General features: G+C 34.1%; 1 long non-coding RNA gene across 1 annotated transcript; it reads left to right on the top strand.

Moving 5' to 3' along the window:
* Positions 1 to 3,753: 3,753 nt before the first annotated feature.
* LOC128210249 (uncharacterized) lies at positions 3,754 to 4,621 on the top strand. Its single transcript, XR_008257130.1, has 2 exons — positions 3,754 to 3,792; positions 3,948 to 4,621. It is a non-coding gene; the product is annotated as an uncharacterized LOC128210249 (long non-coding RNA).
* The last annotated feature ends 6,846 nt before the right edge of the window (positions 4,622 to 11,467 follow it).

Genomic DNA, 11,467 nt, shown 5'->3' with positions numbered 1-11,467 from the left:
TTTCAAAAATATATTTCAATCAAATTTGCTACGGTTGACCTCATATGCAATGCAACATAGTAATACAGGAGCTAATATTCAAACAACACACGCATAATGCAGGAATGCAGCAAAGTCAAGGCGCTAGGAATGACGACCAATCATAATGTATTTTGCATTTTAAGTCAGTTAAAAGATAAGTTAGAACCTTATTGATTCAGAAGAGGGCTCGCTCGCTTGATGGACTCGCTCCGCTTCTTCATAATGCATAATAGTCGGCTTATTCCCTTCTAACTGTTACATATGTGCTTACATATAAGAAATGTTTCTTAAATACAATTAACACAACAGTAGTGTCCATTCCGCATAGAAACACGGCAAAAATAAATAGACAATAAGATTCCAAAAAACTTCAGTTTAATACACAGAAACCTTCAAAAACGTATGTAAGTATGTACGTTGTGATAACAACCATATGAACACATGATCATTCTTTCATTCCAAATAGAAACGATAACAGTAGTTGAAATAAAGGCGATTCGAAAATCTTCAGTTTTACTCATAATATATTATAACTGAGATGAATGTATGTGTGCTTTATGCTCTGCGGTTTCAAAAATGTTATATTCTGGACGTTTGCATGTTTGCTGTTTTTTTTGTTTTTTGTCGTTTCACAATTTTTGGAGCACTGTGTTGATGAGATTTTTGTTATAGTACAAAATATGATATAGTTCAAGCATTCAATTATTTTATCGAATTTTACATTGGTTTATTCACATAAAATGAATTTATCTGCGTTTATTGTATCAAGCATAGTCATCATAATCACCTCCGTGAACAATGGATACAAAGATATGTTTACCGAATTTGCTACATACAATTGTCATGTTTAATCATTTCCATCGTGGAAGCAGTTAAATATGAGTGTTATTAAAATGTATCATTCTACTTATGCATGTTTGTGTTATACTCGTTATTATTTTTACTTCTGCTTGTATTCAACTCCGAAATAAATGTATCAAACACTTTTGTTGTGTCCTGTACTTTTCTAGAACATGCATTCAACTCTGGATCATATGTATCACACTTGTTCTTGTATCGTCCTGTTGTTTTCTAGAACATGTATTCCACTCTGAAATATATATATCAAACACCTCTGTAGCGTCTTGTAGTTTTCGGGAATTTGTATTCAACTCTAAAATGTATGTATAAAAAACCTTCGTAGCGTCTCGAAGTTTTCTAGAAACTGTAGGCAGCAAGGAGCAGGATCCAATTTTCAGACTAATTTCGACGACAAGCTGTAAAATTTAAAACAAGTAGTTGATAGAACAGTCTTAAAGACTAGGAGAAATTCAAACGAAAATATGTTTGGGAAAACTGTACAGCATTTCTTGTTACATCATTCCTTTTTTCAAAAACACAATGAATACTTCTGTGACTATGAACTTGTTTAAAGCTGGACTCACAATTTGACCATTATGATAACTTTTATTCACTCATTATGCTTTCAAAATCAGAAATGTGTTAAATAGCTATTATGAGTAGGTTATATGTTTATAAACATATAACTTAACATTCATTGTACACTGTCATCTCTCAGACGACGACTTTCATATAGAAAATATAAATATTTGTTTTGTAAATCAATATTATGATTTGTATTTTGTTAAACGACTTTTCTCATATATCTAATATTGTGAGTTTTGTTGTGGTTTATTGTCTACTTGTGAATTTACAGTCTAGCTTCATTTCTTTTTTTAATTTTTCTTATCGGCTAAGCATTTTCAAAATATTCATCACATAATAAGTATGTATTGTATAACAAGTTTTTTCGAATAAAATTTACAGAATGGATACTACATCCATTCCACTCCTCAAAACCCATTTTGTAAAGTGGGATAATATAGAACCGGCAGATACGAGTTATTGTTTTAATTAATATTATTTTTATATTTCTTTCAGCTTTATCAGACAATGATATACAAGACTCATAATGACTCCGTTGATAAGAAATAACGATACTCATATAAAGATGTGGTTGTCAGATCCAATACAATAAGTGGGCGTTAAGATATTCATAAGAACGAGTTAAGATTCTGAAAAATGACATGGTAAATGTCCAGCTTGAAATTAATAAACGTAGTTTTTGCAAACGTAATTGTATATTTATGTGTTTCAAATCCCATGTTTACAAACACTTATCAATAAAGCCAACATACATGATGAGGCCAATTATCTTCCGGATTCTCTATAAGTGGGAAGGTTTTCCATGTATGAATCATGCTTAATAAGCAGGCGTATATGAATTACTGCTTTTTAACTTCATATAAAAAACGATGTCTGAACGAAATAAAGTATCGATAATTCGATGTAAGAACAAGAAAAAAAATGTATTCTTTAGTTTAGTTTAGTTTAGTTTAGTATAGTTTAGTACGATAAATTCCTATTGTGCAAACTTTCTTCGTTTTTGATTATATATCCCTTGGAAGTCTATTTGCATCTTCTTTTGAATGGGATATTTCCTATTTCAGTTCGTCAAGACTAGATATATACCACACTTCTAGGAAATTTCTTATTTTGGCCTTTCCGACCAATCCTCAACACGTAATCATGTTCGTTGTTTGTTGGTTACTCCTTTCATTAATAAAATAATAAGTTACTGATGATGACAATTACATCACTAATGACATTCTTGTAAACATTTCAATGACCTCAATGGTTGGTGTGAGTAAATGAAGTATTGATATAGCATTGTGTTATTAAGAAGAATACTTTAAATCAACAGTACCTTTGAGGTGCTTTTAAACTTTTAAATCCCCTTTTGACCTTTGAGAGACCAACTGGCTGTATTGACAATTTACTTTGTAATAAGGTCAAATGTTTTTAGTGATTTTTTATCAACTTAGTGTTATTTTTCGATTTTTTTAAACAAAAAACTTTTAAATACCCTCTAATTTCATTTAACTTATATGCCTTTTCCTTTGGACGTTTTTCTTATTTATTTTCATATATTTGGTGTAATTACAATTTTCTTGTTACTAATAAAGGGATTATTCACACAAGAGTTTTGTCAATATTATGTCCACAGCGTCCAGCAGTGTTGACCGTCGTCAGATTGTCATATAACTGTGTGTCTGTCTAACGCTGTCCACGTTTGTTGTCACTATATTAAACAGTTGCAATTCTGCACTGAACAATATGGTAGTATGTGTCTTTCGTGTACTGCGGTTGAAGATGCACGCTATTTTATACTTGAATGCCAATTGCATTTGGTGTTTGCATTTTGGTTTGAGCTAAAACCTGGGCTAATTTTATTGTTGAAGATCAACCGAAAATAGAGCGGGCTAACACGGCAGACGGACGGACCCTTTTCTGTTGATCGCAAAAATTGGATTCTAACATAAACAAACATTCGAGTAAGCAACTTGAAGAAATATACTTATTCCGAACCAAAGTTGCCTTAATATTCTGCAGTGACCATCATGCAATCTCAATGAAATATTGCTGCAAATGTTTATTACATATCTGTGACCCAAAATTGTTCGTTACAATATAATTATTATGTTTATACTAAATATTTAAACTGGACCATGTTCTGAAGCGTTTGCGTTACAAATAATTGTCGATCTCCATCACATGGTTTTCCCCAACACGATAAATGAGTAACGAGCCACTTGAAACTATGAAGCTGTATCTAAATTTAGATCCTAAAAACCTGAATTGTATGGTATATATATAAGCATGGACATGCTTAGTTATTATTATTAAGATTATCAACAGTATATACGACTTACAGTTTGTCTAGAATTCAAAGTACGTATTGATTATTATATATTGACTTGTTAAGTAATGTAACTTTAAAGATAACATAAGCAAGAAACCATTTCGTGACCGATAACAAATACTTTAATGCTTCTTGGATAAAATCAAGAAACAGGTATTTTCAATACTTTACATTGCTTTTACAGGAAAATGGCTTTCTCAAAAACGCTCATATTAGTTCTGGCGATTGTGGCTCTGAGGTTAACGTCAGCTGGTCGTCGCCGCAGAGTGTGCCGCTTGGATATCGCCACCGGAAACTGCGCGGAGGTTGTGGGGCTACGGGGAGCGCTGAAGGGAGTCGGACTGTGCCATAAACAGGGCGGTAAATGCATGCACTTTCAAAGAGGTGGCACCATCAGGTGTGCGTGCATCGAGGAGAAACCGGACATCGTGAGATTGTTTTAGTGTTGTTAAAGATAAGGGACGGTTTCACCAGGAGTTCCAAAGGCAGTTATAAAACAGTGAAGTACTAAAATGTTGAAATGATATTGTGTTCAAGAGGATATGTTTCTCGAAAATACTCAAAAATGGGAATTGTGAAAAAGGCAACCATTATTACATGTACCTGTTACACGGAAATTTGAATCTTGTTTTGTAAATATTGCATTTATTATATTATTTATTTTTCTATGATTGTGATTGTAGTGCCATTGTTCTTTGTTTATTTTACATTTGTAGTTGAGATTATTTTATCACATTTACATCTACTTATTGCATACGAAAGTGCCACTCCAAACGTATCACTTTACATTGCTTTAAAATATTTTAAGTGTTTATATGAACTAGTTTGTGTGTATTACATAATAAAATGTAAATTTCATCTTGTTTTGTTGATATTTTGCATGCTAAAGTGCAGTAATTTGATGGGAATGAACTCTTGCTTGGTGTCATATGATCTGTAAAGTTGTATTGACATTTATATAAATAAAAAACAGGTTTATTAAAGGGGTCACTCTTACAAACGATCTAACATATAATAACTATGACTTACCTTAGTTTTACAATGTCAGAAAATCTCGAAATGCCTAAATATCTGACAGTAAAACAACTTCAATGTGATCGAGAAATTTTGAGTACGAAAAACATGCCATGAAAAGTGTCCAAACGAAATGTTGCAACAAAAACATGCAGCCTATAGCAACATGCACATTACCCCACCAATATTTCAATTACAACCAGAAACACAGCGATCTGGTTCACAATTCAACACTTATTACAGTACAGGGACAGAACGCCTTGATCGGGAGTACATTCCATTCAAGTGACTGTCAGTGAATTGTCTAGTAAGCCGTGATTCAAAGCATGAATGTATAATGCCTTTATATTGTAACGCATATAAAGCATATGGAAAAAAACAAAGAAAGTTTGGAAAGGAATAATATTGATAAAATACGCATCTACAATAAAGATATTAAAAAATCCGATGTCTTAATATTGATCACTATCGTCAAATGCTGGTATTAAACGCCAAACTTCAAACGTCACAAAATAGAAGTATAATAGCTTCACTTTAAACATCTTCTGTAAAAAGTACATTTTCACTTATTTCAGTGAAAATAAACACACTTTTAAACAGTTTCAACTTCACAAACAACGTGGCATGCTTTTATCATATTTTTACAAGAAGCCAATAACTAGCTGAAAATTGTTGTTGTTTTTCTAATCTGACCGAAGTAAATTAAGTTATAACATTTATATGGTCATTTAAGTCATTTAAATATAATTAAGTTTTCAATAGTAAAAGCAATAACGGTCTATGACTAGTCTAAAATAATAAACGTGTTATACGGGATACTTATACCTAACGTATTAACGGGTTGTTCAAAATATTGAAATTGTTTATAGAGAAGTATTTATGTTTGAAATAGATAATAAGGATTAATATTCATATTTTACCATGAACGTGCAGAAAAGTTTCACACAAAACAAGCTTTAAATGCATTAAACACAGGATTTACCTTTTCAATAAAACGGAACTTGACTGACACAGACAACAAATATGCCAATCGTAACAACTCTGCAATCTCCGGCAAGCTTCGAGATAGACCTCGTAAATACAATCAAAAGAACTCGGCCATCTCTGAGGTGTTCCGATTAATGTAAAACTGTGAACCGCCGCCTTGCAGGTGCCCTTCATGTATATATAATGTTATGATTTGAAAGAATGGAATGAAAAAAGCACACATCAAACTCATAATTATTCGTTGAATGTTGTTTTTTTTGTGTACGGAACTAATATAAAATTACATTATCTGGTAATATTTCTTGTTTTTATGATATTTTAGTGACGCAATATGCTTTAACCCGGAATCACGATCGGAATAACTACTCACTTTTGGTAATAAACAATGTGTACGTAAAGTATTTGCCATATAAATAATAGTAAAAGAAATCAACGTACAATTATTTGGATTAGGTTTATGACTTATTTTCCTTCTAATTTTGCCTAATCTCTAGTAAATGATACAATAGCATATAGTAAAAAGTACGAGTTATGCATTGTACATTCGATGATTGTATGATCACGGTTTTCAATAGTCTATGATTTTATAATACATTGATTTCTGATCATTTTTTATAATTATATGTGTGCGGAACTAAAAACGGATAGTATTCAAAATGGTTCCCAAAGTTCGATTAATACGACTACTAATAATAAACAATATTCTAAACAAGATTTTTTTTTGTTTTATTCAATAACTTACACTTGTTATCCGAACCCATTGACGTTACGTCTATGCATTGGAAGCTGTTGGCCAACGTTAAAGTTATACACGTGGATCTATTTTGATTTAAACAGCTCGTATATAGTGGCCAGTAGAGTCAGATTTTATTCCGCTTTTTTTGTCTTCGGTACATACAACGTGAAAGGAGTGGTCCCCAGGCCGGACAAAAGGGTTTGCTCCGGGTACTCCGGTTTCAACAACACAAGACCACACTCTCGCCCAACACCGTGTCAATGAGAGTGACTAAGTATGGGTTATCCTAATTTTCTTCACAAAAGTTGTAAAATGTATGATGTTTAAACTAAATTGGAATGAAAACTGGACGCTATTGTCCACCAAAATAGAAGGCTTAATAACATGCAATTATTTACTGTCCTTTTCAATTTTTTTATAAACTATTGCAAAACAACCTCCAGATGAGATCTAAACACCTTTTAGTAAAAGGCGAAACTATTAAACATTCATTAACAAATAAAAAAATAATTGCAAAAAGTTTAAACATAAACCTCGTTACTGGCACAGCGTAAACGCCAAAGACATAAACGAAAACCCACAACTGTCCGTCTTGTCAAATAAAAATCACTGCGTGCCTGATACTGTCCTTTCTCTTAAATAATGAACATTTTTCGGATTTGACATCTTTATAAAACTGTCATATGATGTCATATAAGAAACACTCCGCGAAAGCTTAACAAACCCAAATCGGCTAAACAAGCACAACTTATAATCATTAAAAAGATCCCTAAGCTCCTTACAGGTTTTCTGCAAGCTGAATGCTCATGTTATTCTGTTTAAGTCAATTTTATACAGTTTAAAGTATAATACACCGCCATTATACGGTCCTTTGTCGGAAAACCGCAGCATCGTCAATCCATCAGCTAGTTTAAGTGTCACTGATAAAATGTCTGTTTCACTTGCTTTATGGGTTCATTATTTGCAAGATGCTGATTTTAAAAATGCCAGGAAACAACATCAAGACTTGAAACGAAATTTATTTTCTTATTTACTTTGTTCATTTGAAGATATAAAAATATATGGAATCGCAAGTGCAAAAGTTATACTATAAAGGTTGCGAAACACTACTTGTACGGGTACGTGTACGAGTGGACTACCTTATGATCACTACGTCATCCAGATATGTGTACACTGTACAAGTTTAGAATGATAGATAGAGAGATTGCCGATAACTACGTGTACGCGTACGAATGGACTTTTTATGTGCACTATGTCATCCAGATATGTGTACATTGCACACGCTTAGAATGATATGATAGAAAAGTTACGGAACACTACTTGTACGCGTACGTGTACGTGTGGACTTCTTTATGTTCACTACTTCATCCAGATATGTGTACATTGTACAAGTTTAGAATGAAATGATAGAGAGGTTGCAGAACACTACTTGTACGGTTAAGTGTATATGTGGACTTATGTTTGTTCACTACGTCATCCAAATATGTGTACATTGCACAAGCTTAGAATGATATGATAGAAAAGTTAAGGAACACTACTTGTACGCGTACGTGTGCGTGTGGACTTCTTAAAGTTCACTTCTTCATCCAGATATGTGTACATTGTACAAGTTTAGAATGAAATGATAGAGAGGTTGCAGAACACTACTTGTACGCGTACGTGTACGTCAGGACTTCTTTACGTTAACAACGTCATACAGATATGTTTACATTGCATAAGATTAGAATGATATGATAGAGAAGTAGCGGAACACAACTTGTACGCGTACGTGTACGTGTGGACTTCTTTACGTTAACAACGTCATACAGATATGTTTACATTGCATAAGATTAGAATGATATGATAGAGAGGTTGCGGAACACAACTTGTACGGGTATGTGTACGTGTGGTCTTCTTGTAAACTCGTTCCAAAGTAAGTCTGAAACGACGAAATGTTTTTCGGAAGGATGTAACATCAATATAAAACATCTCAACCATAAAAGAAAGAGACCATTGAATTTGTTAAATCCTTACGCTGATTGAAAATGAGATAGGCTTGTAAATTACTGCAAGGAAAAATGCGAACCATCCGATCAGAACTTCACACTTTAAAACGGTCCAGGTTTTCAATACTATAGCGGTCTGAGACAATATTGTGAAATCGTTTCCGGATATTGCTTTATTCCTAAACTACCTCAGCGTTGTACCGTACCACAAATTTCATTTCGACCGGAAATTGCTTCATTCTATCGCTAAGAAAGAGTTGTGGTGTAGCAAACACGTGACTTGCTCTGTATACTACTTTTTGTTCCAGTATATAAGACAAACACTAATAAACAGATATTACCGTACCAACCCTAATGTAATAAAGTTCAAAGGTTTATTACAATCAGAAAGTTGTGTTGTTTTGAAAAAATTAGAAACATTTTGTCATAAAGCATTTGCTGCAAGAAATTTATTTTTTTACAATTAGTAATATATATATAGTATAGTAGACATAAGCCCATGAGTACAGTATACAAATACAATGGTTAGTACATTCATATGGTTGGCGAGAGTAGTATGTACATGTAGTAAGATACAGCGAAAGGAGAGTAACTTGCAATACAATAAATGAACACACACACACACACACACACACACACACACACACACACACACACACACATATATATATATATATATATATATATATATATATATATAGATATATATATATATATATATATATAGATATATATATATATATATATATATACAGATCTACTACAGATATTAAGGTGACAATATATATATTAATCTAGGCATTATGGGGACCGCTGGATTAAGGGGGTTACTCTTAATACCGAATAATACCGGATAATACCGGATAATACCGAATAATACCAAATAACTACCGAATAATACATTTATTTTGCAAATAAAACTTATATTAGTATAAATTAAGGTGAAATATATATATAAATATGACGTAAAAAGGTACATTTTTATTGTTTTTATTGCTTTTTTCAACATTTTATTTTATCCAAGATTTGCCTCCCTTTGTATCTTCCCGCTATCAGTTCATGACTAATAATATCATATTATCAAGATGGAAGTCCGCGATCCTTGTTTCAACATTCAATAAATATAATTATACTCAATTGCAAAAGAAAGTGTTCATTTTTATTTTTTAAGTATCTCCGAATTGAAACACGTACCAGTTTGAAATTAGGTGTAATATATGTATGCAGCATTCCCTATCGCTTAAGCCAGAGCCATATAATACATATCTTTATTTTATGTCTCTGCATAAGCGTATCAATTCCGATATTAATCGTAGAACATTCAATTGTAAAGCGATGATGGTATTTACAATATACTTTTACCATGGCATAGTAAAGCCAACGTCAAGTTATGATACCGTAAATAATGGCAACATCGTGCGTAACGGCTTAATGACGTAACGTCACACAAGCTTCGTCCTAGCCCCACACGAAAAGACACAAAGAAGTTGTGAGCAGAGTTGTTTGACCAAGACCTTAGACCTAAGTGGGGTCAATGGGAGCCTGGTGTTTGACCTTCTTGGATGTTCTTGTTTTGATGTTGACCTTGCGCTTTCGCGCTCCAGGCTTTTTTCCATTGGTGCGGGGTTCAACAATTATACAACGTCCATCAGTAGACTTAACCAAGGACTTGTTTGTCCTATGTGACCTAAACTTCTTATACAAATTTGACCGCTGAGTAACTGTCATGGCCAGCCACTCAGTCTTAGTAACCTTGAATTTGCTATGGGACGGGGCAAGACGAAACTCGCCAGTTCCTAACAGGGCACGTTTGACCTCTTTGAACTGACATATTACTAGATCATGACCTAACTGGGCAAATTCGGTTAAACCTTTTGACTTCCAATTTACAGTTTGCTTCAACAAATGGTTGATGGATTCACAATTGTTGTTCATCCACTTTTGGCATAATGGTGCTTTCCTAGAGGGTTCGTTGACCTTGGTTTGCAAATTTGCTTTTAACTGTTTCCTAAAATACTCCAAGAAGGGCCCTGATGTGGAGGAGTATTGTTGGGCAAATTCGTCACAGCGCTCCTCAAAGCAAACTGTGTCATCTGCACTCACTATGCCATCATGACCAAAGACGTTTTTCATCATCTTTTTCCTATCGTTCCTACCTAACCCTACATCAGTCATTTTTTGCTTAGCATTTTGTTCTAAATGCCGGGTACAAAGTATATGGGTGGACTCAGGGAAAGTTGTCGTTATTGCCTTTACCAGTGCCCTTTCATCATCTGACCCAATAACCAATTTTCCTCATCGGTGGAGAGGAGGATAGAAGGGGGCTTTCCACTATTTCTGATGATGGACTTAATAAAGGGATGACCATGTTCTCTAACTCAAGAATTTGGTCCGCCATGTTATTTGAGTGACCATTACACTTCTTACTTTTGACTCGCTTATAATACTGCCTATTGTAGATCTGTTTACGATCTGACGGACCAGTGACCTCATCAAAATTGTTCTTCAGATGGTTGTAAATTTGGTGGGGCTTGACCTTATCTGTCATTTCATCAATATGTGTGAACACCTCTTTGTCGCTTCTTACATACTCACTAGACTTACTAGATGCCTTTCCGTGTGGGGCAAGACCTGGGAATTTCCCCAAGTACTCGACAACAGCTAAGGAACTTTGAAGACCCCTATCCCCAAGCCAAGTGACCCTTTTTTGTATTTGTTATCAAGTTTAGAAGCTGTGTAGTACCTGTGAACCACGACAACCTTAGCCTTTTCTGGCTGCGGGTTCACAGGTACGTACACAACCTTTTTCTGGACAACTTTTCGGACACAGTACTGTTCCTGGCGCAGGAAGACGGTACTTAGCGAACCATCCGAAGTTAACAGATAGTAGAACTTTGGGGATGTCCCTGATGCACTGTCCCATGCACCACAGTCATCTCCAAAGCAACTGGCTTTCTTTTTAGTCCTTTCTTCAAAGTTCCT

The sequence above is a fragment of the Mya arenaria genome, chromosome 12, assembly GCF_026914265.1.
Source record: "Mya arenaria isolate MELC-2E11 chromosome 12, ASM2691426v1".
Classification (NCBI taxonomy): domain Eukaryota; kingdom Metazoa; phylum Mollusca; class Bivalvia; order Myida; family Myidae; genus Mya; species Mya arenaria.
The sequence above is the reverse complement of the archived record's forward strand: the minus strand, read 5'-3'. Positions and strand labels throughout refer to the sequence as shown.